Here is a 26,445-nt window from a genome sequence, read left to right as displayed (position 1 = left end):
TCCAAAATGCTATAACAAATGAATGCATGCTTTTAAAGAGATGACATGAGAACTATACTTGTGCGTTTTAATGAAACACACATCATAAGGAGACACCTACACTCACCTAAGAGAGACCGGATATGGATGCATCGGTCTAAAGAGGTTCCACCTTACCATTTTGTAGCTTGCCAATAGTCAAGATCAAGCCTATTTGGTTCATTTTCCATCTCCCACCTACTATGTCAAGACATCCCCATGTATCAATTATCCCATCATATAAGAATAAATCATTAGCCAAAAGCTATCATGAGGATAAGCAAGAGGGAAAGTAGGTGACAAGCAAGCAAAAAGCACAAAATTCTCTCAAAATTTTTCAAATTTCTACACTACATGAAAACTACACTATGATACAAATGCAATCCCCCCCAAGCTAAACACAACATTGTTCTCAATGTGCCAACAATTAAATTACCCAATGAAACCATAAAAATGACTTAAAGCACAAAACAAGAAGGACTTGCTACATTATAATTTGCCTACCTTGTTGCTACATTTTAGTTTAATTTCTCGCAAAGCAAATTAAACTAAAATGCAAAGCAAATAAAACTTCCAGACTTGCTAGATTCCCCCCAAGCTAGTATGTATACGAGGGACTTCTTCATCATTCATCTAAGAAAAGGGCCAAAAGTTGAACCTCTTCCTTCCTTTCTTCTTCTTACCACTTCCACTTGCTTCACCTTGTTGACCACTTCCACTAGAATCATCCTCTTGGAGAGGAGTGACATACTCACCAATGTTTTGGCTACTACCAAGACCATCACCATAACTACTATAACCACCATACCCTCCATGTCCACCATACCCTCAATAGTCTCCATGTAATGCCTCAAATCCATAATCCGAACCACAAAAATCCGAACCGGGAGCATATGTAGCCAAAGTACCTGCATCATCGTTAGGAGGGGAAGGGGGAGTGAGAGGAGGAAATCCACCCGGGGGATAAGTATAAAATGAAGGGTGTGGCCCCTTGGGTTGGATTACTCCTTGCCTAGCAAAATGATCATAAATGGGATGTAATGCAAGTCTTTGGTCATCACGAATTGTATTAACACTTAAGTTCAATTCTCGCATCATATCCATCATTTCTAGACTAGAGAGTGAATGAATACTAGAGGTGGAGTGGCGTGCTTGAGAAGGTTGACCTCCCTCACGCCGCTCAACGGTGGTACTTGTCTCACCTCTTAGGTCCAAGTGGTAAGTAGGTCTAGTGAAAAGGGCACTCCCATAATATGGCTTAGTGAGAACTAAGGCCTTAATTTCTTTCTTCTCTTTTAGTAGTCTAATGGAGTCTTGCCAACCAATTTTCCAAACCATGTTAGGGTGAGTATCCCTAAACCAATTACAAGAAAGAAAATATTCATAATCTAGCCCAACCCCCTTTTCCCTAGACATAAGTAATGGTCTCAAGTCGGTATTTTCTTGGTTGAATCGACACAAGTGGTGAGCAATATTTGTAACCAAACCTCCTAAGACAATACAACTATTTTTGGGGTTACATTGTTTGGTCAAGTGGACTGCAAAGTGGTAGGGGATATTGATCCCCCAAGTATCATCACCAATAACATTCAAGAAAGCACCCAAAATCTCCACCTTAACTTTCCTCACCGAGCGTGGCTCATTTCTCCCAAAAAAGGTCCATCCCATAAACCTTTTCTAAACCCGAATGTCGGGTTAATGTATGTATTGGTAAGGGCAATGGTCCTAACTTTGAAAAGGGAAGTGAGAAATGACATTCTATGTCAAAACAGGGTTATAAGAATCAGGTGATTCAATAGGTAAGTCTTTATGGGGCAATTGGAAGATATTAGCGAAGTCCGCTAGGTCCATCCTATGGTCATCATTGAATAATCGGAAGGTCACAAAAAGCACAAAACCGGGTTTTCTAGACCTATGAAACTCAAAAGAGCTCAACAACTCAAGGGTGAGTTCGGAAAATGTCTTGTAATCTATTGTGTAACAATGTTTCATACTAAGGTTTTTAAACAACGCCTTAACATTCTTTTCAATTCCAATGTTATTCAAAGAAGCTTGGTTAATAAACTTAGTCGGTTTCATACCTTTGCTTCTTAAGATGACCCAATTATCATATTGTTTTTGACAATTGAAAATTACTCCGGGAAAATCCGGGTCTCGCCCTTCCGGGACCTCATCCATTTGGACATCCTCCACAGCCCGGGAGGATTCCGCATCATTCCTTCTCCTCTTAGAAACACTCTGGGTAGGAGGTCTTCTTGGTGCCATTTTTCTGAAATTTAAGACAAAAATTCATCTTAAGGCAAACCAAAATTCATCCAAATAGACATAATAGAACGAATTAGTGAACTAATTCATACTATAAACATGAATAGAGCATTCTACAACCAATTTCTAGTACAAATAAGCACAAAATCAAATTCCCCCAATTTGAGTTAGAGTTTGCTAAACTTGATTAAATTGATTGAAATGGACGAAATTAAAGAGAAAAGGAAGAGAAACTTTCTTGTTGATGTTAATGGTTGATTGAATCTTGCAAAATGATGAAGAACTAGATGTTTCCTAGTGAATTGGAGTGAAGAAATGAAGAAAATAAAAGGAGAAGAGTAGAATATGGTACCGTCGGGTTTTAGGAATGAGAGCAAATGAAATGCTTTTTTTTACCCATGTTAAGCAGCTGCCAAAAAAATATAAACCCACGTCCCCGATCGGGGTTGACCGGTCCTTGCTTTTTTTACTTTGCTTCCTCGGTAATTGTTTTATCCGTCCCGTTTTTCGAAAACTATGTCCCCGAACGGGGTCCTTGCATGGGGAAGCGTGCTACTTTCTCCTCTAAGTCTCCATTCTTCATTTTCAACTATAAATCACAAAAAGAAACATCTTCAAGTCGAGTATTTTATTACTAATCTACGAAAAACAGTAAATTGCGAAAATTTTTTAAAAAAAAAAAAAGTAATTAAAAAGCTTGGGTTGCCTCCCAAGAAGCGCTGGTTTAACGTCCCACACGATGTAAAAGCTTAAGTCGGTTTAAGCTTTGTTTAGTAGAGGTTGAACAGTCATTTCCTCTATCATACCAACGATCACATTCTCATGGTAGATCTTGAAATAATGGCCATTTTCTTTGAATTTTTCGCCCTTGGTGGTCATTACTTCAATGGAACCGAACTTGTTGACATTTGTGACGGTATATGGACCGGACCACCGTGATCATAACTTTCCCGGAAATAGCTTGTAACGGGAATTGAATAGCAACACCTTATCACCAATTTGAAATTCCTTGTTCAAGATCTTCTTGTCATGCCATCTTTTTGTTTTCTCCTTGTAGAGACGAGAGCTCTCATAAGCTTGTCAGCGAAATTCATCAAGTTAATTGAGTTGCAACAACCGCTTTTCTCCACTCAACTTTGGATCCATATTAAGCTCCTTAACCGCCCAATAAGCTTTTTGTTGCATCTCAACGGGGAGATGGCACACCTTTCCATAGACCAACCTATATGGTGAGGTACCAATAGGTGTCTTATATGCGGTACGGTAGGCCCACAAGGTATCATCGAGCTTCATACTCCAATCATTTCGTGACTTGGCAACAACTTTCTCAAGTATGGACTTGATCTCACGGTTAGAAACCTCCACTTGGCCACTAGTTTATGGATGGTAAGCCAACACTACTACAAATCCAGGCAACTACAACGCCTCTTTAACAACGATTATTCACGAAAATCACAATAGACGTTGTAGAATGTATGGCGCGAATTTTACTAAAATCAATTACAACGGGTATGGTTATAAAAACCGTTGTTATTAGTTTTAACAACGGGTCACACATGCACAACCGTTGTTAATAATTTGGCGCAAAATTGGCGCAAAGTTAGTGAAAAGTAATCACAACGGTTATTTTTGAAACCCGTTGTTAAAACTTATTTAACAACGGGTGTTTTTTACAACCGTTGTTAAAACATATTTCACAACGGTTGTTGTTTAATAACCCTTGTCAAGATACCTTCCATACTATAAACCACACAAATGTAAGTCTGCTGCTGACCACAAAACACAACCCTTAATACACAAACACAAACACAACGGACAAACAAACACAAAACACACACTCTCTTTCTCTTTCTCTTTCTCTTTCTCTCTTTCTCATCGTCGCTTTATCTTCTCGCCACATTTGTTGATTTCATCGTCTATTACGTTATGTATTTATCAGGTAAATCTCGCCGTCACTGTTAGTTTCATCGTCATTATTTTCTTTTTCTATTTATTTCTTTTGCATGTATGTGTTTTTATCGACCATTATGTTATTTGTTTAAGTATTGTTCGCATAATTAGTTAGTAAAACAATGAAGAAGCAAGATGAAGAAGTAAGATAAACATAATTAATATATATATATATATATTTATATATATATTTATAAATACATAAATTAAAAAAAAAATTACATATATAAAAATGCAATTCTTATATTTTCATAGAGGATCTTATTCTGCTCTATCGTATCCGTCCTCTCCTCCTTGGCTATTTGGAGGTTCCGTTCAGCCAGATTGCTATATCGTCATATAGCCGCAATCGCCGCTCCCGTCAAGCCATCTTCTTTGGCGTGCTTCAATGCGGATCGAGCATCCGCAAGGTAGCTCCTGAAACTTTCCTCAATATGGAGGAACCGGCGGATGAAGTTGTTGTTGTTCTCGATCATGGTAAGAGTCTTAAGGATGAAATCATTCATTTTGTTGGAGTTTTTGGAGTTTGTTTTGAAAGATTAAGTAGAGTTTGTTTTAGCAGTTAGGGTTTGGAGATGAATATATTGAGATAATGGAAATGTTAGTTGAGATAATGCAATATATTTATACTAAGCAATGTGTGGGTTGAGTTGCTTTTTAATTAATATATATGTTAGGAAGTTGTGCCATAATCATCATCATATCTCTCAATAATGCTGCTTCAAATCTTATTACTAACCCTTCTCATTCCATATTATCCGTTCATATGTACAGTGATGTCAGTAATAATGCATGCATCGGAATTCTAACGGGCCGTAATTATGCATGCATCTAGTAATATTTAATTTAATTTTTTTTATTTTTTAAGAACAAACAACAACGGTTATTTACAAACAACCCGTTGTCTTTAGTTATAACAACGGTTTTGTATATTAAAACCCGTTGTTATAACTTTCCCACCAAAATTGAGTCACACTTTCCACAACGGGTTTTTATACTTAAAACCGTTGTTAATATGTTTAACAACGGTTTCCTTAAGAAAACCAACCGTTGTTATAACCTTTTACAACGGACGCTTTAACAACGTCCGCTTTTTTATATAACAACGGTTTTTGACCGTTGTTATAGCCTGTATCTGTAGTAGTGCAAGCCTCTTCTATGATAGACTCCATATTTCTCCAATAAGGCATCAAGTTGTTTCTCACCAAAATGAGTACCGCGATCACTAATGACCGCTCTTGGAACACCAAACCTCGGAAATATGATCTTATTGAATAAGTTGATCACGGCACGGGCATCATTTGTTGGAGTAGCAATTGCCCCTACCCATTTAGAGACATAATTAATGGCAGCCAAAATATACCGATTCCCTTTTGAGGAAGGAAACGGTCCTTGATAATCAATACCCCAAATATCGAATACTTCCACTTTCAAGATACCATTTAAAGGCATCTCGTGCCTCCTTGATATGGAACCCGTCCTTTGGCAAGCATCGCAAGCCATCACGAAATTTTTAGCATCTTGGAACCTAGTTGGCCAATAGAAGCCGGATTGCAACACCTTTGCAACGGTCTTTGAAGGTCCATGATGACCATCATAAGGAGAATAATGGCATCCTTCTAGAACCCCTTTCATATCCGAATGTGAGATACATCTCTGGAATAGCCCGTCGGAGCAATGTTTGAACAAATTTGGATCGTCCCATAGGAAGAACTTGGCATCATGTAAGAACTTCTTCCTTTGTTGATATGAAAGTTTAGGTGGCAATTCTCTTCCAACTAGATAGTTGGCTATGTCGGCATACCAAGGGGTATTGGCCTCCAACATCATCAAAACAACACCGGCGAAGGAATCATCGATAGGTAACTCAATACCTCCATCATTGAACTTCAAACGGGATAGGTGGTCGGCAACAACATTTTCGGCCCCCTTCTTGTCTTTAATCTCAAGATAAAATTCTTACAAGAGCAAGATCCATCATGTCAACCTTGGCTTAGCTTCTTATTTGGCTTGGAGGTGCTTTAGTGCGGCATGATCAGTATGAACAATGACTTTTCAACCGATCAAGTAAGAGCGGAATCTGTCTAAGGCATAGACAATGGCAAGTAGCTCTTTCTCCGTGGTGGCATAGTTGATTTGAGCCGCATCCAAGGTTTTTCTAGCATAGTAGATAGCATGGAGAACCTTGTCCTTTCTTTGTTCTAGCATGACACCTACCGCGTAGTCACTTGCATCACACATGAGCTCGAATGGCAACTGCTAATCCGGTGATTAGATGATAGGTGGGGAAATCAAAGCCTTCTTGATCCTATTAAAAGACTCAAGACAATCATTAGTAAACACAAAGGGCGCATCTTTTAAAAGAAGCTCCATAAGAGGTTTTGCAAGCTTAGAAAAATCTTTAATGAAACGGCGGTAAAATCCCGCATGGCCTAAGAAACTTCTTACACTCTTCACATTTACCAGTGGGGGTAGTTGCTCAATAATTTAGACCTTAGCACGGTCCACTTCAATTCCTCTTTCCGAGACAATATGACCAAGCACCACTCCTTCATTCACCATGAAGTGGCACTTTTCCCAATTCAACACCAAGTCAACCTCCTCACAACGCTTCAACACTCTAGACAAGTTAACCAAACATGCATCAAAAGAAGAACCATAGACACTAAAATAATCCATAAACACCTCCATGATAGACTCGATAAAATCAGAAAAGATGCTTATCATGCAACGTTGGAAAGTGGCGGGGGCATTACAAAGACCGAAAGGCATTCTACGATAAGCAAATGTACCATAGGGACAAGTAAATGTGGTCTTCTCTTGGTCATCCGGGTGAATAGGTATTTGAAAAAACCCGGAATAACCATCTAGATAGCAAAAATAATTTTGACATGCCAAATGTTTCAACATTTGGTCAATAAAAGGCAATGGGTAGTGGTCTTTCTTGGTGGCTAAATTTAGCCTCCTATAATCAATGCACATTCTCCAACCCGTCACAATTCTAGTTGGAATTAGTTCATTTTTATCATTTTTGACTACGGTGGTTCCCCCTTTCTTAGGAACCACTTGGACCGGACTCACCCATTTAGAATCGAAAATTGCATAAATAATTCCCGCATCCAACAATTTAAGCACTTCCTTTTTGACCACTTCTTGCATGTTAGGATTTAGTCGTCTTTGACCTTGGACACATGGTTTATGATCTTCCTCAAGATTAATTCTATACATGCAAAATTCGGGGCTTATGCCCCTTAAATCGTAAAGTTTGTATCTAATGGCTTTCTTGTGAGACCTTAAGACATCAAGCAATTTAGACAATTGACTCTCATTCAATTTAGCACTAACAATTACCGGACACATCTCCTCATCATATAGAAAATCATACCTCAAATTGGAGGGGAGGGGCTTAAGTTCGGGTTTTTGTACCTCAAGGTCTTGAGGTGTAGCAACCAAACCTATAAAGTGTGAGATTTCCTCCAATGATAGCTCTTCTCCATCCAATTCTTGTTCCAAAGCATCAATCTCCTCATTTCTAATCTCATCATCACTTGCAAAAGATTCCAATAGCAATAGTGCCTCCAAGAGATCTTTAGATAAAGATCGAGGTGTAGAGTCTTCTATAACCATGTCAACAACATCCAAAATGTCAATAGAATAACAAAACTTTTCTATCATGGGACTCTTCATGGCGCTATTCAAATTATATGTGACCTTATCGTCACCCACTTCCAATGTAATTTTACCATTCTTGACATCAATTACCGCACCCGCGGTATGTAAAAAGGCTATTCCCAAGATGATTGGGATTTGAGCATCTTCGGCCATGTCAAGAACAATAAAATCAACCGGAATGAAAAATTTACCAACCTTAACGGGAACATCCTCCAAAACTCCCAAAGGACTTTTTATAGAGTGATCCGCCATTTGTAATGTGACACTAGTACATTTTAAGACTCCTATATTAAGCTTAGCACAAATAGAGTAAGGTATTACACTCACACTAGCACCTAAATCACATAAAACTTTATCAATTTGATAGGTGCCAATTGTGCATGGAATAGAAAAGCTACGAGATCTTTTAACTTAGGAGGGGACGTGTTTTCCAAAAGAGCACTCACCTCGGCGATGAAGGCTATCGTTTTAACTTTGCCAAATGTCCTCTTCTTAGTTAAAATGTCTTTCATGAACTTAGTATAAGATAGAATTTGAGTGATTAATTCGGTAAAAGGAACGGTTACCTGGAGATTCTTCACAACTTCCATGAACTTACTGATACCCGTCGTTGTGAGTACCAAAGATAAAATTTATAATCTCCTATTAAGACTAACCTAGGCTAGTGGTAACAGGGTCGAACCACAAGGAGGCAGTTGTAAATTTTAGTTGATTTATGTTCAGTCTGAGGTAACTATTGTGGGGGTTGAATTGAATTGGTCTACAGCTAAAAGAGAATAAAGGCAATAAACTAAATAAACGATTTAAACAGATAAAAGAAGGGTACTAGGATGATCGGTTCATTATAGCTTCGGCGGCAGCAAACTAAGTCGGTCTGAATCAAACACAGGTAAGGCGGGAAATAAAGAGGTCCTCTCGGTCCACTCTTAACAAATAGCATCTTTCGATCTCGCTATAGGTCCCTAATGTCACTAATACTAACTCTCGTCCTGAAAAGTGACTAACGGTCTAAACTATACCTATCTTTCGATCTTAGCACAGTCTAGTCGATTTAATTGATGGTCTAATAACCTTCCCTATCTTTCGATCTAATGGGTCAGTCACAAAATAGGTATCTAACTGGTCGTATGCATTCGATTCGTTAAATACAAGATTAAAACAATTAAAACGAATATAAAACCCTACGAGGTCAGTCGATCGACTGGCAATGTCAGTCGATCGACCAACACGCGAAACAGTCCTTTCTAATCTAATGCCGCCTCTGCCGTAAATCGCCTACATCCTAGCACTAAAGAATTAGCTACTCATGCTAAAGGTAAAAACAACAATAAAACTAACAGCAATTACTGAATTCATGCTTAAAGTAAATAACAAATAGCGATAAAACGATAAATGGCTTTGGGATACTAACTAGCAAATATTATACTAATGAAGAAATTAAAACAATAACCGGAAATTAGGGCAGAAAGAATACCGAGATTCAGAGGAACGATTAAGAATAAGAACAGAAAATCCAATGCTAACCGATGTTCCAAACCCTAATTACTCGAATAAACTAAAACTGAAAGTACTGTATTGTGATAAAAACTTGGATAGAAAACTGATGTATAACTTGATTGTTTATGTTACGTTATATAGCAATCAACGTAACACCTTATTTCCTAAACCTAAACTTCACGGGCTTCAAGATTCACGGTCTTTTAATTTACGTCTGGAATAGCGATCTGGTCGATCGACTGACAAGGCTGGTCGATCGACTGCTCCTCAGCAAACAATAGCTTCTGGAACCCGAACATTGGTCGATCGACTGAAGGTGACGGTTGAACGACTGGATGAGCTGCTACTTGACTTCTTTTAACTCGTGGACTTGTCTTTTGGGCCTTGAATTGCGCACCAAGCTCGTTTCTTAAGCAATTCCTTTACGTCATTTGCAATGCAGATTACTCGGGGACGGATTTGGCTTGATTTCCCGTTGAATTCTCCACATTTCTGCAATAATGTACAAAATACGGAAGTAGACGGAAATAGGGAGAAATGTAGCATAAACTACAAGAATGAGCTCTGAAATGCGTGTAAAATGGGATGTAAAACATCATATAAATAACACGCATCACTTACCGAATTGAGAATTCTTTTGATACTTTGCCAATCTATGAGGGAATGGCACTTTGACTTTTTCCAGCACCTTTATTTCAACATCTTTCTTTGGAGGAGCATCCTCCACATCTTTGACTTTTTCTACCACAAATGGATCATTCACCTTCTTTGGAACATCCTCACTTTCTTTACCATTTGGAGAAATCTCCAACTCAACAAGTACCTCCTCATCTTTGTTGGGCATGGGTGGTCCATCATATTTCTACCACTTATTAAGGAGATGGCATTAAGGGTAGCATGTGGTTGCTCACCTTGAGGGGGTAGTTGACCCGTTTTCCTTGAAGAGCTAGATGAGGCTAGTTGAGCCATTTGTTGCTCCAACATTTTGATTGCGGCATTATGAGCTTTCTCATTCTTTTGGATTTGAGCCAACAATTCCTTTTGTATTTGCACTATCAAGCCCTCAAGCTTACCTCCTCCTTTGTTGTTTTGTTGGCCATTTTGTGGTGAGGGGTTTATTTTGTTGGTAATTTTGTTCTGGTGGCCTTTGTTGATTTTGATAACCCGGTGGAGGATTATACGTTTGTTGTTGAAGGACATAGGCATTTTGTTGTGGTTAGGGTTGAGGTTGAGGATTAAGCACATTGTCACTTCTATAAGACATATTCGAGTGAAATCTTGAATTTGGATTATATATATTGGAAAATGTACCCGGTGGATAAGAACTTTGTCTTAAAGCTTGAAAAGCATTTACCTCTTCAATAGGAGCTTGGCAATGAGTGGTGTAATGACCTGCACCTCCGCAACCATCACAAATAATGATTTGACTTGTAGAAGACATGGCATTGTGTTGTTGAAGAAAATCTCTAGCATCTCGTTCCGCCAATTATTGTTGAAGTAAAGCAATTTGAGCCGACAAGACGAGATTGTCGGAGGATTCTTCTTTACCTTTGAGTGGCACACTTCGAGAATTGACATATTGTGCATCATGGACCACCATAGATTCGATCGTGGCCTGAGCAATATCAGTGTCAATTTGATCAAACCGCCCATTGTTGGCGGAATCAAGAATCCTTCGGTACTCGGCACAACATCTATTGCAGAATGTTATAGCTAAAAACCAATCATCTAACCCATGATGTGGGCATTGTCTTTGCAATTATTTGTACCTCTCCAAAGCCTCATATAAGCTCCCAAGAGCTTGTTAACGGAATCCGGTGATTTGGTTCCTCAAGGTTTGAGTTTTCTCCGGTGGAAAAAACTTTTGATAGAGCAAGAGCCAATGTCTCACAATTTGTGATTGCCATAGCAGTGTGGTCAAGGCTATTGATTCAAAGCTTGGCCTTGTCCTTTAACGAGAAAGGGAAAAGTATTTCCCTTATTTGGGCTTGAGTGACGCCCATTTGACGGATCATGGAGCAATAATCGCAGAAATTTTGCACATGCAAATTGGGATCCTCCAAAGGACTTCTCCCAAATTGCTTCCTCTCCACAAGGCTAGTGAAATCCGGTTTGATCTCGAAGTCCAGCGCGGTAATTTGAGTGGTTGTAATACCGGCCGAAAGCATGGCCACGGTGGGCTTTGAGTGATCGGAAAGTTTCACCATCGTTTTAGCTGAAGATGGTGGTGGTGGTAGAGATGATGAACTTGAAATTTCCTCCTCTTCAAGGGCTTCTAGATCGTCTAAGTAAGACTTTCTAGCACTTTCAACTTGTACGAGAGAAGAGGCTTCTTTTACTTCCTTCCAAAAATGTCCTCTTCTCCTAAAGGTTTTCTCGGGATCGGAATCTGGTGAAAGTAAATCTCCACTACGAGAGGACCTGGGCATAAGACAACAATTTCTATAAAATTATAAGCAACGGTCTCAAGGAACAAGTGTTCCTTAAGACAAAAGAAAACAAAATAAAAATCGACAATTCAAAACGCAATAAAACCGTGCTCCCCGACAACGACGCCAATATTTGATAGGCTTATCGTGTACCTATGCAAAGATAATTACTCTAGACACAAATTAATGTAGTAATAGGGGTCGAACACAAGGAGACGGGAATTGCGTTGTGAATTGCTATGGAAATATTTCTATCACGGTCGATTTCGATTTGTGTTGTTTGTTGTTTAACAAAAATTAAGATGTAAACTATATGATTAAAGGGAGTCTAGGGGAGTTGGGTCACACATGCAAAGGTAAATATATGACCTTGATAAACTCGGTAATAATAACATTGTCAATTATTTAGGCTTAGAGACACCCACCTTACGATATTAGCGTCAACCATAGACCGGGTCCTAAAGTAACTCTCGTTTATGACTAGGTCGTCCTACTACACATGCTTAGTCTAATTCAATTCCACGCCTCTCGACTTTTAGAACGAATGAACAAACTTAATCGATGAATAAGGCATTTAAACAAAGATTAAACGTGACGATGCAAACATGTGATAGAAACAATTAGACAATATTATGTCAACCTAATTTACCATTTTACATATTTGATTTTGCATGGCTTCCATAGCCCCTAGACTAAGGAATTTAGCTACTCTTAGTGCAATGTAAACTATAAACTTTGTTGAATAAAATGCTAGACATAATTGTAGAAATGATGTAAACTAAATGGTGAATCATATAACAAGAATAATACTAATGTGATAAAATAAAGGTGCTAATGATAAACTATGTGATAACTAAATAGAAACGTAAAATAATAAACTAGAAATAGGAATACCGTAATGGAAATGAACTTGTAAGGAAGAACTAAAGTAGAACCAAAAGCTTAAATGTATAACCAAATGTTCATAACTAAATACTTAACAATATTGAAAACAAATATGAAAGCTAATGAGAGAAATATTGCTTAAGACTATTATAGAGAATATAAGACGTAAGAAAAGATAACCCTAATGACGGACTAAGGTCCCTATTTATAAGAAAATAGGGGCATAACGTAAAAGTCCTACAGGGGGTCAACCCCGATCGGGGTTGCCAGCCCGGATCAAGGCCATGGGTATCCGGGTATTTTTCTTTAAATCCGTGCTTAAATGATCCAAGGAATCCTAAGTAAAGCCTTAACTCTGCCTTAATCACCCGGTTGAATGCAATGTTTGGCATCTTAGAAAGGATCTCTATGGGACTTTAGCATCCTAGGCATTTGTTGACTTGTGAATTATGAGCTTGACTTTGTATTTGTAATTCTTCAAATTAATCCATCATTTTATCCATGCAAATCCATGTACATCTTCCTTGTTGGTCCATCATCTCTTCTTTAGCTTAGCTCATGCTTCTAGTATTTGTACTTGAGTAGAATTGGGCTCATTTTAGCTCATTTTCCTACAAAACATGAGAAAACATACAAATGGAACTAGAAAGCAAATATTAGCTCATAAACACTAAAGGTAGTGCATAATACATATAAAATGGAGCTAATCTAAGGGGTAAAAGTATGTAAATTATGCACTTATCACTGTTGTTGTGGGAAAATTCTACCAAAGTTAAGATCTTATCCTAACTAGAATCAAAATCAAGGGCACAAGCTTGCAACAAGTCTTCTACAGTTTGAATCATCCTCTTGGATTGTCCATCGGTAGCGGCATGAAAAGCGGTACTCATCAACAACTTACTACCCATAGCATCTTGCAAAGCTTTCCAAAATCTCGAACAAAATCTCAGGTCACGATCCGATACGATCTTCTTAGGAACACCATGGAATGAACGATCTCCTCAACATAAGCACTAGCAAGTCGATCTAAACTCCAAGTCTCCTGGATAGGAACTAACCTAGCACACTTGGTCAACCTGTACATAATCACCCACACTTCATCCTTTCCACCAACGGTCTTAGGCAAAGCCATCACAAAATCCATGGAGATGAATTCCCACTTCCATAAAGGAACATCCAATGGTTGTAGCAAACCTCCGGGTCTCTTATGCTCAATCTTCACTTGTTGATAAGTAAGACATCTTCCAACATATGACACTATGTCATTCTTCATGTTAGGCCACCAAAACTGAAGCTTCAAATCCTTATACATCTTGTCTCCTCCGGGGTGAATCAAATAAGGGGATAGATGAGCTTCATCTAGAACTCTCTTTCTCAATTCAACGGCATCGGGTGCATATATGCGTCCTCGGTAACGAAGATAACCTCTAGCATCAATCTCACAATCTTTAGCTTTCCCTCTAAGAAGCTTGGCTTGGAAACCTTTGAAAGTAACATCATCCACTAAGCTATCAAGAATCTCATGGTGAAGAACGGGCTCGGCAACCATAGCACTCAGGTAAATAGACCCACTCTCCATAAATTGCAAACTCAACTTACGAAACTCGGTAGAAAGGTCATCGGGAAGCACACAAATGACACTCAAAGAATGAGTAGACTTCCTACTAAGGGCATCGGCAACCACATTTGCCTTTCCTTCATGATACAACAACTCTACATCGTAATCATTCACCAATTCCAACCATCGTCGTTGTCTCATATTCAATTCTTTCTGGGTGAAAATATACCATAAACTCTTATGATCGGTGTAGATACGACAATGAACTCCAACGAGGTAATGTCTCCACAACTTTAAGGCATGCATGAACAACGACGGCTAACTCCAAATCATGAGTGGGATAGTTCACCTCATGAACTCTCAACTGGCGCGAAGCATAGGCAAAAACTCTTCTATTTTGCATAAGAACACAACCTTAACCCATCTTAGAAGCATCACAAAATACGTCAAAGTCGACTCCATCTTCGGGAAAGGTCAACACGGGAGCAGTAGTGAATCTCTTCTTCAACTCTTGGAATGCACCTTCACAAGCTTCGGTCCAGACAAACTTGGCCTCTTTCTTCAAAAGTTGAGTCATCGGCCTAGCAAGTTTGGAAAAATCTTTCACAAATCGACGGTAATAACCCGCCAAACCCAAGAAACTACGGATCTCACCAACATCGGCTGGACTCTTCCACTCAATCACGATTTCAATCTTCGAAGGGTCTACCATAACACCGTCCTTATATATTATATGACCAAGAAAAGACACCTTAGACAACCAAAATTCACACTTAGAGAAATTGGCAAACCACTTTTGACGACGAAGAACCTCAAAAACGATACGAAGATGATCATCATGCTCGTCCTCGGATTTAAAAAATATTAGAATATCATCGATGAAGACCACAACACACTTATCTAAGAGCTCACTAAAGGTTCGGTTCATTTGGTCCATGAAGATAGAGGGAGCATTGGTTAAACCAAAGGGCATCACCTTAAACTCGAAATGTCCATATCTCGTGCTAAAGGCGGTCTTAGGGATATCAGACTCACGAACGGGAATTTGATGATAACCGGATCTCATATGCAATCTTGGAAAAAGTAGAAGCACCTCTGAGTTGATCGAACAAATCTTCAATACTTGGTAGAGGATACTTGTTTTTGATGGTGACACGGTTAAGCTCATGATAGTCGATACAGAGTCTCATGGATCCATCTTTCTTCTTCACAAAGAGAACGCGAGCACCCTAAGGTGAGGCACTAGGTCGAATGAATGCTTTATCAATAATATTATCAAGTTATTTCCTTAACTCTTTAAGTTCGGTTGGAGCCATATGGTAAAGGGCTTTAGCAATCGGTCCGGTTCCGGGCACAAGGTCGATAGAAAACTCTACATCACGCTCGGGAGGTATTATGGGTAACTCATCGGGAAAAACATCGGCAAACTCGCAAACAATGGGAACTTCTTCAAGCTTTGGCAACGAAACTTCGGTAGAAGTCACCACACATAGAAAGGTTTGGCAACTTTTCCGCAACAAGTTCACCGTCTTCAAAGCGGAAATAAACTTCACACTTACTTGGGAACAAACTCCCTTATAAGATACTCGGGTGCCTAACGGGCTTTTGAGGCGAATATTTTGGTCTCAACACTTGAATCTTGCTTCGTACTTAGACAACCAGTTCATACCCAAAATTACATCGATTTCCTCAAGGGGAAAACGAAGTAAGTTAGCGGGGAAAATAGTTCCGGAAATTAAGATAGGAATCTCGGAAAAAGAGTAGGAACATGAGAATATCTCTCCGAAAGGTAAGGATATAGAGGTATCCTCACTAGGTATAGGATCAAGAGCTAACGTTTCCAAAAACTTGGAAAATATAAAAGATAAAGATGCGCCGGTATCGAAAAGAAAGAGACATGGTTGATCAAGAATTGAGAACATACCCGTAATGATATCGGGATGAGCGGCGGCTTCGGCTCGACTCATAACAAAGATGGTTCCTCTTGGCTTAGCATTTGGAGTAGTAACATTCTTCTTCTCGGGGCATTCAATGGTACGATGTCCGGGCTTCTTGCAATGAAAACAAATCAATGGCCTATTGTAGCATCCAACTCCGTGGTGTAGAGCTTGTCTACAATGAAAGCACTTGCGGTCCTTCTCAAGCCTATTAGTAGAAGTGGGGACTTGTCCTCTCGGCTCTTACACTCTTGGCTCTTGTCCTCCATGATCTTGTACTATTTGCCCTTGGACTCTCGGCACAAACCTCTTCTTGTTGGAAAAATTTGGAGTAGAAGGCACAAACGGTCTATTGCCATGAAAGTTGGGACGATAAGAAGTAGAGGAAGAACGGGATTTAGCATTATCTTCATGGCCTTCAAGGAACTCTCTACCCAAAGAGCATCATCATACACCGCCACAAAGGATGTGGAGTCTCTCCTCACCATGCTTTCCAACTTAGGATTCAACTTACTTCGGTAGAAGTAGACACGTTCATCTTCATCTCTCACAAATTTTGAAGCATAATGATCTAGGTCATTAAACTTATCGGTATAAGCTTGCACGGATAGGCTTCCTTGCTTAAAATCAATGAATTACTTGAGCTTTTGTTGCTTGAGTTCTTTGGGGTAAAACTGGGTCTTCATAAGCATCTTTAAATGACTCCAATCGAAAGTAGGATCTTGGATAACGGATGGTCCGGTCATAGTCCACCAACGATCGGCTTCCTTCACCAATAAATGAGAAGCAAGCTTCACCTTATCTTGTTCTTGAACATCATAAAGATAAAAAATCTTTTCCATGTCATGGAACCACTCGGAGAGCTCAATAGGGTCCTAGCCTTGTTCCTTGCTAGTTGACTTGCAATCCAAGTGAAACTTCTTTGACGATCTCCCACTTGTGGAGCGAGATTAGCTTGAACATTGACATTTTGTTGATTTTGAAGAATTTGAATAAGGTTTTGCAAGATAGTATTCTCCACATTGTTTGGTCGCACCATCTTCTCAAAACAACAAAATTCAATCATGTTCGAACCTAACATAGAGCATACACAAGAAGACTACCAATTATAAATCCTTAAGGCTAACCCTCTCTCATTTGTTATTCAAGGCCAAGTTCGAAATTTAAGTTGAGGTACACGTGTGTGCGTCGGGAGCACTAAAGTTCCGATACCAACTGTGAACCCCAGTGCTATAATCACATAACGTTATTAAATAAAATGGCAGAAAATACGGGTTTTCAAAAACTTTTTAAGTCTAAGGCGCGAGATCCACTTAACATAAATAAGAGAAAGTACGATAGGTATAAATTTAAGTTTTACAAACCAAGTAACGTGTTGGGGAAACGAAATCCCACGAATACGCACAAATAAAAAGGGTGAGTCCAATAGATAATAAAATAAGGTCCAGGGTAAGAACTCGCTAGCTCACACGGTCTCCCCCACTTAAGTTTCATCACGAACCTGTCAATCATAGAAATATGAAAGCCACAGTCAGTGGGGAATAACTCAGGGTTCTCCCGGCCACAATATGTCAAAATACAAGTAAACAAGAACTTATTTAAACATATTGCTCATACATCATACTTGAATAATAATGAACAAGAGGATATAAATGATAATCATAATGAGATAGGCATAATACATTCATAATGAGATAGGCATGATACATTATATTAAATATGCATGTAAGGGAGTAGAATAACTAAGTCAACCAATTTCACATTGAATCGACTCAACAAGTGTAAGACATATACTTAGCATGGACTCACAAGACAACAACCTAGACTCCAACCTCTTGGTAGGATGACGATAATAATACGGTCCTAGTCTAAACCTGGATCCAAACTCTCGGGATGGACGTCACCCGATTCGACAAACGATATACCAATCGCATCCAAGACTCGAAACATGGCACAGATAGCCGTAACCAAAGGTCTGAAGAAAGGCGGACGGATAACCCAATTCGGAAACATGGCACACATACCGTAACTAAAGGTCTGAAAGGGTAAATAAGAAATGTTAAGTAGTCACACAATGTAAAACGTCACACTTGGGTCACAAATAAAAGTAAAAATTATTACACAAACATAATGTAAACAATTCATGTGAAGCATGTATAAGTACAAGAGTAAATCAAATATCAGGTGCTCCCATCCGGCATGGGCACCGGCTGCCAGCCCACCGGCTGGGGACACAAGCCAGTCAAATCTGTAAGTGTCTTCCCTGCCGGTTGGGTCATCGGCTGCCGGCCCACCGGCAGGGGATACATGCCAATGTCAAATATAGTTAAGTCACTCAGTGTGTTCCCTACTGGTTGGGTCACCGGCTGCCGGCCCACCGACAGGGGACTCTCTCCTATTATGAAATGACACAAGGAATTTATGTGCTCGCTGCCGGTTGGGAGGCCGGCTGCCAGACCACCGGCAGGGGACTCATCCTACTCCAACAGTTTTGCAAGAAGTCATAATGTGCTCTCTGCCGGTAGGGTCACCGGCTGCCGGCCCACCGGCAGAGGCACACTGAAGCTTAATTTCAAGATTTTTCAGCTCAAAAATGCAAAGTAACCCATCATCGTTACCTTTTTGCACTTCAATCTTCTAATGAGTCGTCAATGATGTAGCTATCCTCTTCCGAGCCGTCTAAACCTTCCCTTAAACACAAAAAAAAATGAAAGAGTTAAGTCAAGAATCCACATCCTTATAAGATGAGAATTTCGAAATATGAGGAAAGTCGGCATCTTTCTTACTTAAAAAGAAGTAGAACGAGATGAGTTGGAGAATGGACGAAATTGGCGAAGAATTGAGTGAGATATGAGGATTTTAGGGTTGAGTGAAGATGGAGCAACAATGGTGGTGTGTTTGTTGCTAAATTTCAGAAATTATGAGTGAAGGAGATGAAGTTGTGGGTTTATGGAAGGGTTTGTGAAGAGAAAAGAGAAGGAAAAAGGCCTATGAGGCACATTAGGCCCAACAACTCTAAATGAGTCAATTTCCACTAAAATTTACATCTCAAGCCTACTATAACCCAAGACGGAAAATATTATTATCGTTATCTATATTATTACTTTTGTTATACGACTACGACAGTATTTCATTTAAAGATAAGTTTTAAATTATAATTATTTAAATAAAAAAATCACTTAAAAATTTATTTAAAATATGATGAAAAGCGCGGGTGTTACAGTTCAATCTACACGATTAAAGGTCAACGATATAGTGATTAATACGCAACTTAATGATTAGAAATACAAATTAGATTACTTACGAATAGTAGATATGATCACAACTGCTAAATTGCTCAAATCTCGTTCTTAAATTGCGATCTCCCTCAAAATCTCTCCTCGGCGTTGAATTTATGTGAATGAATGTGTAAATATGCTAAAGGGTTTAAATCCGGTATTTAATAGAGTATTTATAGGCTTAAACCATGGTATATCGGTCATAGGATAAAATAATATATAATAATATAAAGATATTTGGAAACGTCGAAATAAGGAAACTCAACCCGAGCTAGAAAAGTCAGGTGCTTCGACCGAGTAAGAGGGCTTCTCGATTGTGAAATCAAGCCTCATTAAAGTTCTGCTACGGTTCCCACGAGCCATATGCCAGATTAGGTGCCTCGATCGAGTAAGTAGCTTACTCGATCGAGGAACCTAGCCTCGCACGATTTTAGTTTCGCACACTTAATTTAAACAGCCGCTATTTCTTCGTTACTTAGCGGAATAAAGCTTGTGACCATGTGTTGGAAATATACGATAATAATGTATCACCTCAAACTCGAATCACCCCCATTGGAGCTCTATAACTCTAGATATTATAGATTGAAGTTGACCCTAATACAAACGATCGTCTTTCCAACCCATTACTTGGACGCACAAAGGGTCTTATAACCTTAGAATATAACGGGTATTATACTTAGTGGTACACATTCTGTCTTTTTCCTAGAGAACATGGGTTCAATTCCGTGCAAATGCTATTTTGGCCTAATTTCCATTTTTTTCTATTCTTTTTGAGAATCATCCAACAAATATATCTAGGCAAATAAAAGTTAAGTGTATAGTTCTTCCCCATTTTTGGTCGCTTATTGACATATTTTATTTTTCAGTAAATTAATCTTTTTTTATTGATGATTTTTCACATGTAAATGAATTATCCATTCACATTTAAAACCCAATATAGCACCTAAATTTAGATTTAAAGACCGAAAAATGGTCAAATGACAAAATTTATCATATGCATTGTTGAAAACAAATTAGCAAAAACTGTCATATGACCTCACATCATTTTAAGTGGTTCATTGTCAACATAATTACAATATAATTATAAAATAAGCTCATTTAACACAAAAAATTTCAACACAATGATTTATTTTACTCTAATATCACGAAAATGAGAGTTACAATATAGTAGAAATGTTTTTTTTTCTTCTTCTCAATTTTAGGTGTTAAAACATTTGTAACTATCAAGTTCAAAGGTCTTTATTGCATCTAACCCTAAAAAAATCTATCAACTTTAAAGGAGAATAATGTAGAAATATAAGGCATCAATATTTTGGCCCATGTCATGGCCCATGTCATAGAAGCATAGGACTACAGCCTAATTACATGGTCTAACAACGGAATGCCAGAAATATACACTGTCAAGGCATCACATGAGAGGATGAGCTGTATTGGGATGTGCTGTAATTTGTCCTTATCCTAGTTCTTCACCTAGCTTGTATAGGAAGCTGTAGTATATAAACCAAACCAGGGATGTAATCCAAAAGATAGAGAAAGATATACAACTTGAGCAGCCGCAAAAGGACTGACTCATTTCCCAAATTCTTTTTATCATTCAACTTTTATCAATCGTCATCCTTAAGATTATCATGACACAATGCAAAGAAATCAACATGGTATCAGAGCCTTTGTGCTCCTCATAATCATGGATGACCTTCGTGTTATGTGAGTATTTTCTCTATTTACTATTTTATCGTTCTCTGCTATGTCCTTGTGTTAAAGTTGAGATCTTTTGTGTTGTATTGTGTGAAAGTTTCTACCTTTTCCTTTTTCTTGGTGTTGTTTATCTTGTTTGTTAAAAAAAATGCCTGATACTGTCTCTACACCTGCTTCTGGAGCTTCTACTCTTATCAATATGTCAGACTCTCTGTTTTACAACCCTTCTGAGGGTACCCAGACTTTAAAGATCACTCTTGAGTTGACTGGTACTGGAAATTATCCCACGTGGAGGCGACAAATGGAAGTTCCCCTTTCTGCAAAAAGAAAGCTTGGTTATGTGACTAGGAGTGTGTCTAAGCCTGTGGGGGATACTGATAAAGAATAAGCCTGGTATACTGGAAAAAGTTTGGTTATTTCTTAGATCATGCAAAATGTGAGTGAAAGAATTAAATTAGTAATAATGTACACAGAAACTGCAAAAGAAATATGGGAAATTTTGCAAAAGAGATACACTGTGGAGAATGGGGCTAGGAAGTTTAAATTGAACAAAGATACATATGAAATTAGTCAGAACAATAGAAGCATTGAGTATTATACCCAACTTCATATAGTGTGGGATGAACTAGAAAACATGAACAACTACCCTACTATCACCAAAGTGACTGCTGAAATGAAAGCCTATCTGACCGCCATACAGAAACAATGTGAAGAAAGGAGGTTATTTCAGTTGCTTAATGGACTGGATAAAGAGTATGCTGCATTGAGAAGCAACATACTTCTGATGAGCCCTCTTCCATCTATTGACACAACTGTGTCCATCCTGCTGCAAGAAGAAGCTCAAAACAGCAACACCAGTGGGTCCAAGGTGGCTGAAGTATCTGCTCTTCTTAGTAAGGGGGAGGTGACTAAGCCTGAGGACAAATGTAAGCACTGTAAGAGGAGTAATCATAAGTCCAGTGACTGTTGGGAACTCAAGGGATATCCTCAAGGGCATCCTAAGAACAAGAAGCCAAATCAATAATTTGAAAGGAATGGTGATGTGAATTTCAGAAACCAAAGAAACTATCAAGGGTTCAGTCCCAACAATCAAGGTTTTAATCCTAACTATCAAGGATTTAATTCCAACTATCAGGGTTATATAAGGTTTAACAACAATGGAGGAAATAGCAGATTCTACAACAACAATGTTGGTAATGGGAGACAACAAAACAACTATGGAGGTACAAGGGGACAAGCAAAAAATTGTTGCTAATGCCAAGTATGAGGAGACTGATTTGTCTTGTGCAATTGATGCTGCAACAAAGCAGCTGGATCTACTCAAACTTGTTTCCAACAGTAGTGGATCAAAAGGAGGAGGAGGAGGAGACACAGATGAGGAAATTGACTGCAATTATGCAGGTATGATTAGCTGTTATAATACATGTGTGGCTAAAAATGACTGGATTGTTGATTCAGGGGCTTCTAATCATATGACCGAATCTTTACTAAGGAATGTTGTGTGCCTGAATAAGAGATTAAAAATCAATCTTCCAAATGGTGATATGGCCTTTGTTACTCATAAAGGCAATATTACTCTTGAAAATGGACTTGTACTGAAAAATGTGCTTTATGTACCATCTTTCAAACAAAATCTCCTTTCTGTGCAAAAATTAGCTAAAGATAATAGTTGCTATGTGACATTCTATAACACACATTGTTGTGTGCAGGAATGTTCTAGTAAAGATGCTAAAATCTTAGGAAGGGCAGTCAGTGGTTTGTACTACCTCACCAACATTAAAAATTCTCCCAAGCTTTCCAATCATGAAATCACCAAGGTCAATGCTCAAAATTTAGCAAATAGTTTTTCAGTTCTGCAAAAATGTAAACCTAAGGCAGAACATGCATGTTCTAAACCATCTTTTTTTATTTTTGAAAAACAATGTAATGAAAAATCATCTATGAGTGCAAACAAGGCTGTTTCTTCTTATTCTCTTTAGCATTTAAAACTACGACATGCTCCTATATCTAAGTTGAGGCATATCTCCAAAATAAACATTGAAAACTCTCACAACTTGTGCCAAACTTGCCCAATGGCTAAATACACAAAACACCCTTACCCTCTGAGTACAACCATTGTTGCCCTGCCATTTGAAATGATACATATTGATATATGGGGACCTTATAGGGTGGCTTATAAAGGGAAATATAGATATTTCCTAACTATAGTGGATGAATTGTCCAGGGGTACATGGGTATTCCTTCTGTCATATAAAATCTGAGTCATTTGACACAATTAAAATGTTCTATAAATATGTAAACACACAATTTGGTGCCAAAATTAAAGTCATCAGATCTGACAATGCACTGGAGTTTGATGATAGACAATGCAGATCTTATTTCATTGAAAAAGGATTAATTCATCAAACCAGTGTCATAGAGAGACCTCAGCAAAATGGGGTCATCGAGAGAAAGCACAGGCATTTGCTTGAAATAAGCAGGGCTATAAGATTTCATGTTGGGTTACCTTTGTCCTATTGGGGAGATTGTGTAAAAACTACAGCTCATATAATCAACAGACTGCCTTCGTCTGTCATAAATCACAAAACTCCATATGAAGTCATATATGGAAGGTGTCCAAACTACCATGACTTGAAAGCATTTGGGTGTCTAGCTTTGGCTTACAATCCTGAGAGGATTAAGAATAAGTTCCAACCTAGGGGTGTAGCATGTGTGTTCCTTGGATATCCCGCTCATCAAAAAGGGTACATTGTTCAAGAACTTGACAGCAAGAGGAGGTTTGTGTCAAGAGATGTCACTTTTCATGAGGATATATATCCATACTCATCACATTCCAAGGGCAAGATCATGCATCCTATACCTGCTGTTCTTTCACATCAACTTGAGATATCAGAATCTGTTGATCCAGAAGTTGTCATCTCTGGCATCTCTGGAAACTCTAATTACCGCTATAATGACCTGAACACCACAGACCAAGTCGATACTCATTCTCCTGGTTCAACTGAAGAGCAACCTTTAGAAGAAGAGACACATCCCAGGGCATCCACTAGACAAAGAAAAACTCCAGCTTGGATGAATGATATTGTTGTCAATTACAAAGGGCATACAAACGAACATTCTGCCACCAAAATAAGCACTGTCACAAATACTGATGTCCACCAGTCCTTTGCCAATTTGGTAAACAAAGTGACAAAGGATACTGAACCATATTTTTTTCATGAAGTTGTTGTTGACCCTAATTGGGTTCAAGCAATGAATAAGGAGCTTGATGCTTTAGAAACAAATGATACATGGGATGTGACCTCTCTACCAGCAGGTAGGAGAGCTATTAGCAGTAGGTGGTTGTACAAAATCAAGTACAAACCTGATAGGAGCTTGGAAAGATACAAAGCAAGGTTAGTCATTCAGAGATGCAGGCAAACAGAAGGTTTAGACTACAAGGAAACATTCGCACCTGTTGTAAAAATGACAACAGTGAGGGCTCTATTGGCTATAGCAGCTATGCAGGGATGGGATACCTGTCAAATGGATGTCACAAATGCATTCCTTCATGGTGATTTACATGAGAAAGTGTATATGCAACTGCCAAAGGGCTACCACAAACTAGGAGACAGGATTAAAGTTAGCCATTTACCTGACTTCAAGAGCAATGGAGACATGGTATGCAAGTTAAAGAAGTCATTATATGGCTTGAAACAAGCTCCCAGACAATGGTTTTCCAAGCTATCTTCCATTTTACTGCAATTTGGATTCAGTCAATCCAAGGCAGACCATTCCTTGTTCATAAAAACCAGAGGCTCATTCATTACCACTGTGCTCATTTATGTTGATGATATGTTGATTACTGGTAATGACAAACATGAGCTGGTTCATCTGAAGTCTATTCTCAATACAAAATTTCATATGAAAGACCTAGGGCAACTATCCTACTTCCTAGGCTTAGAAGTAGCACACACTCCACAGGGCCTCTTTATCTCTCAAAGAAAGTATACCACAGATATGTTTACAGAATTTGGAATCCACAAAGAAAGATCCCTGAAAGTTCCTCTTGATACTCACGTCAAGCTTGAACCTACTAAGGGTACCCCTCTTCCAAATCCTGAGCTATATAGGAGGCGCATAGGCAAACTGATCTATTTAACAATCACAAGACCTGATATATCCTATTCAGTTCATTTGCTGAGTCAGTTTATGCAAGAACCAATATCAGATCATATGCAAACTGCCAAGCGAGTTCTTAGATATTTGAAACAAGCACCAAGACATGGCATACTCCTAGCTAAGGAATCTAGTGCTACTCTCACTGCTTATTGTGATTCTGATTGGGCCTCCTGTCCATTTTCTAGAAGATCAACCACTGGCTTCTGTATCTTGCTAGGGGCTTCTCCTGTGTCATGGAAATCAAAGAAGCAAACTGTTACTGCTAGATCTTATGCAGAAGCAGAGTACATGGCTATGACATTAACCACTTGTGAAGTCACCTGGCTCGTGTCTCTACTAAAAGAACTAGGACTCAAGCATATACACTCTGCTGCCTTGAAGTGTGACAATCAAGCTGCCATCTCCATTGCAGCCAACCCTGTGTATCATGAGAGAACCAAACACATAGAGATTGACTGCCACTTCATCAGGGACAAAGTTACACAAGGCATTATTAAACCCTTCTATATGCCATCTTACAGACAACTTGAGGATGTTCTCACTAAGCTTTTACTTGTGTCTCAACATTAGAAGCTGTTATCCAAGATGTAAGTGGTAAATGCATCTCACTCACATCTTGAGAGGGGGGGGGTGTAGAAATATAAGGCATCAATATTTTGGCCCATGTCATAGAAGCATAGGACTATAGCCTAGTTACATGGTCCAAAAAAAGAATGCCAGAAATATACACTGTCAAGGCATCACATGAGAGGATGAGCTGTATTGGGATGTGCTGTAATTTGTCCTTGTCCTATTTCTTAACCTAGCTTGTATAGGAAGCTGTAGTATATAAAGCAAACCAGGGATGTAACCCAAAAGATAGAGAAAGATATGCAACTTGAGCAGCCGCAAAAGAACTGACTCATTTCCCAAATTCTTTTTATCATTCAACTTTTATCAATCGTCATCCTTAAGATTATCATAACACATTGCAAGGAAATCAACAAATAATGGTTGCCTTTCATTGATTAAGATCATCAATATAAATACAAAGTTTGTATCCTCAAATTAGGAACTAAATTAACTAATTGTTACAAAGAGAGAAACAGATAATTACAAAC

At 38.7% G+C, this 26,445-nt stretch overlaps 1 protein-coding gene and 1 non-coding gene across 2 annotated transcripts in view; both read left to right on the top strand.

Annotated features, from left to right (window-relative positions):
- The window catches only part of LOC141648131 (palmitoyl-monogalactosyldiacylglycerol delta-7 desaturase, chloroplastic-like), a 70,277-nt gene that overhangs the window by 42,193 nt on the left and 1,639 nt on the right, over positions 1-26,445 (top strand). The window lies entirely within an intron of this gene.
- Positions 11,133-11,240, top strand: LOC141650876 (small nucleolar RNA R71). The gene has a single exon (XR_012546887.1). It is a non-coding gene; the product is annotated as a small nucleolar RNA R71 (small nucleolar RNA).

This window comes from Silene latifolia, chromosome 3, assembly GCF_048544455.1.
Source record: "Silene latifolia isolate original U9 population chromosome 3, ASM4854445v1, whole genome shotgun sequence".
In the NCBI taxonomy this organism is placed as follows: domain Eukaryota; kingdom Viridiplantae; phylum Streptophyta; class Magnoliopsida; order Caryophyllales; family Caryophyllaceae; genus Silene; species Silene latifolia.
The sequence above is the reverse complement of the archived record's forward strand: the minus strand, read 5'-3'. Positions and strand labels throughout refer to the sequence as shown.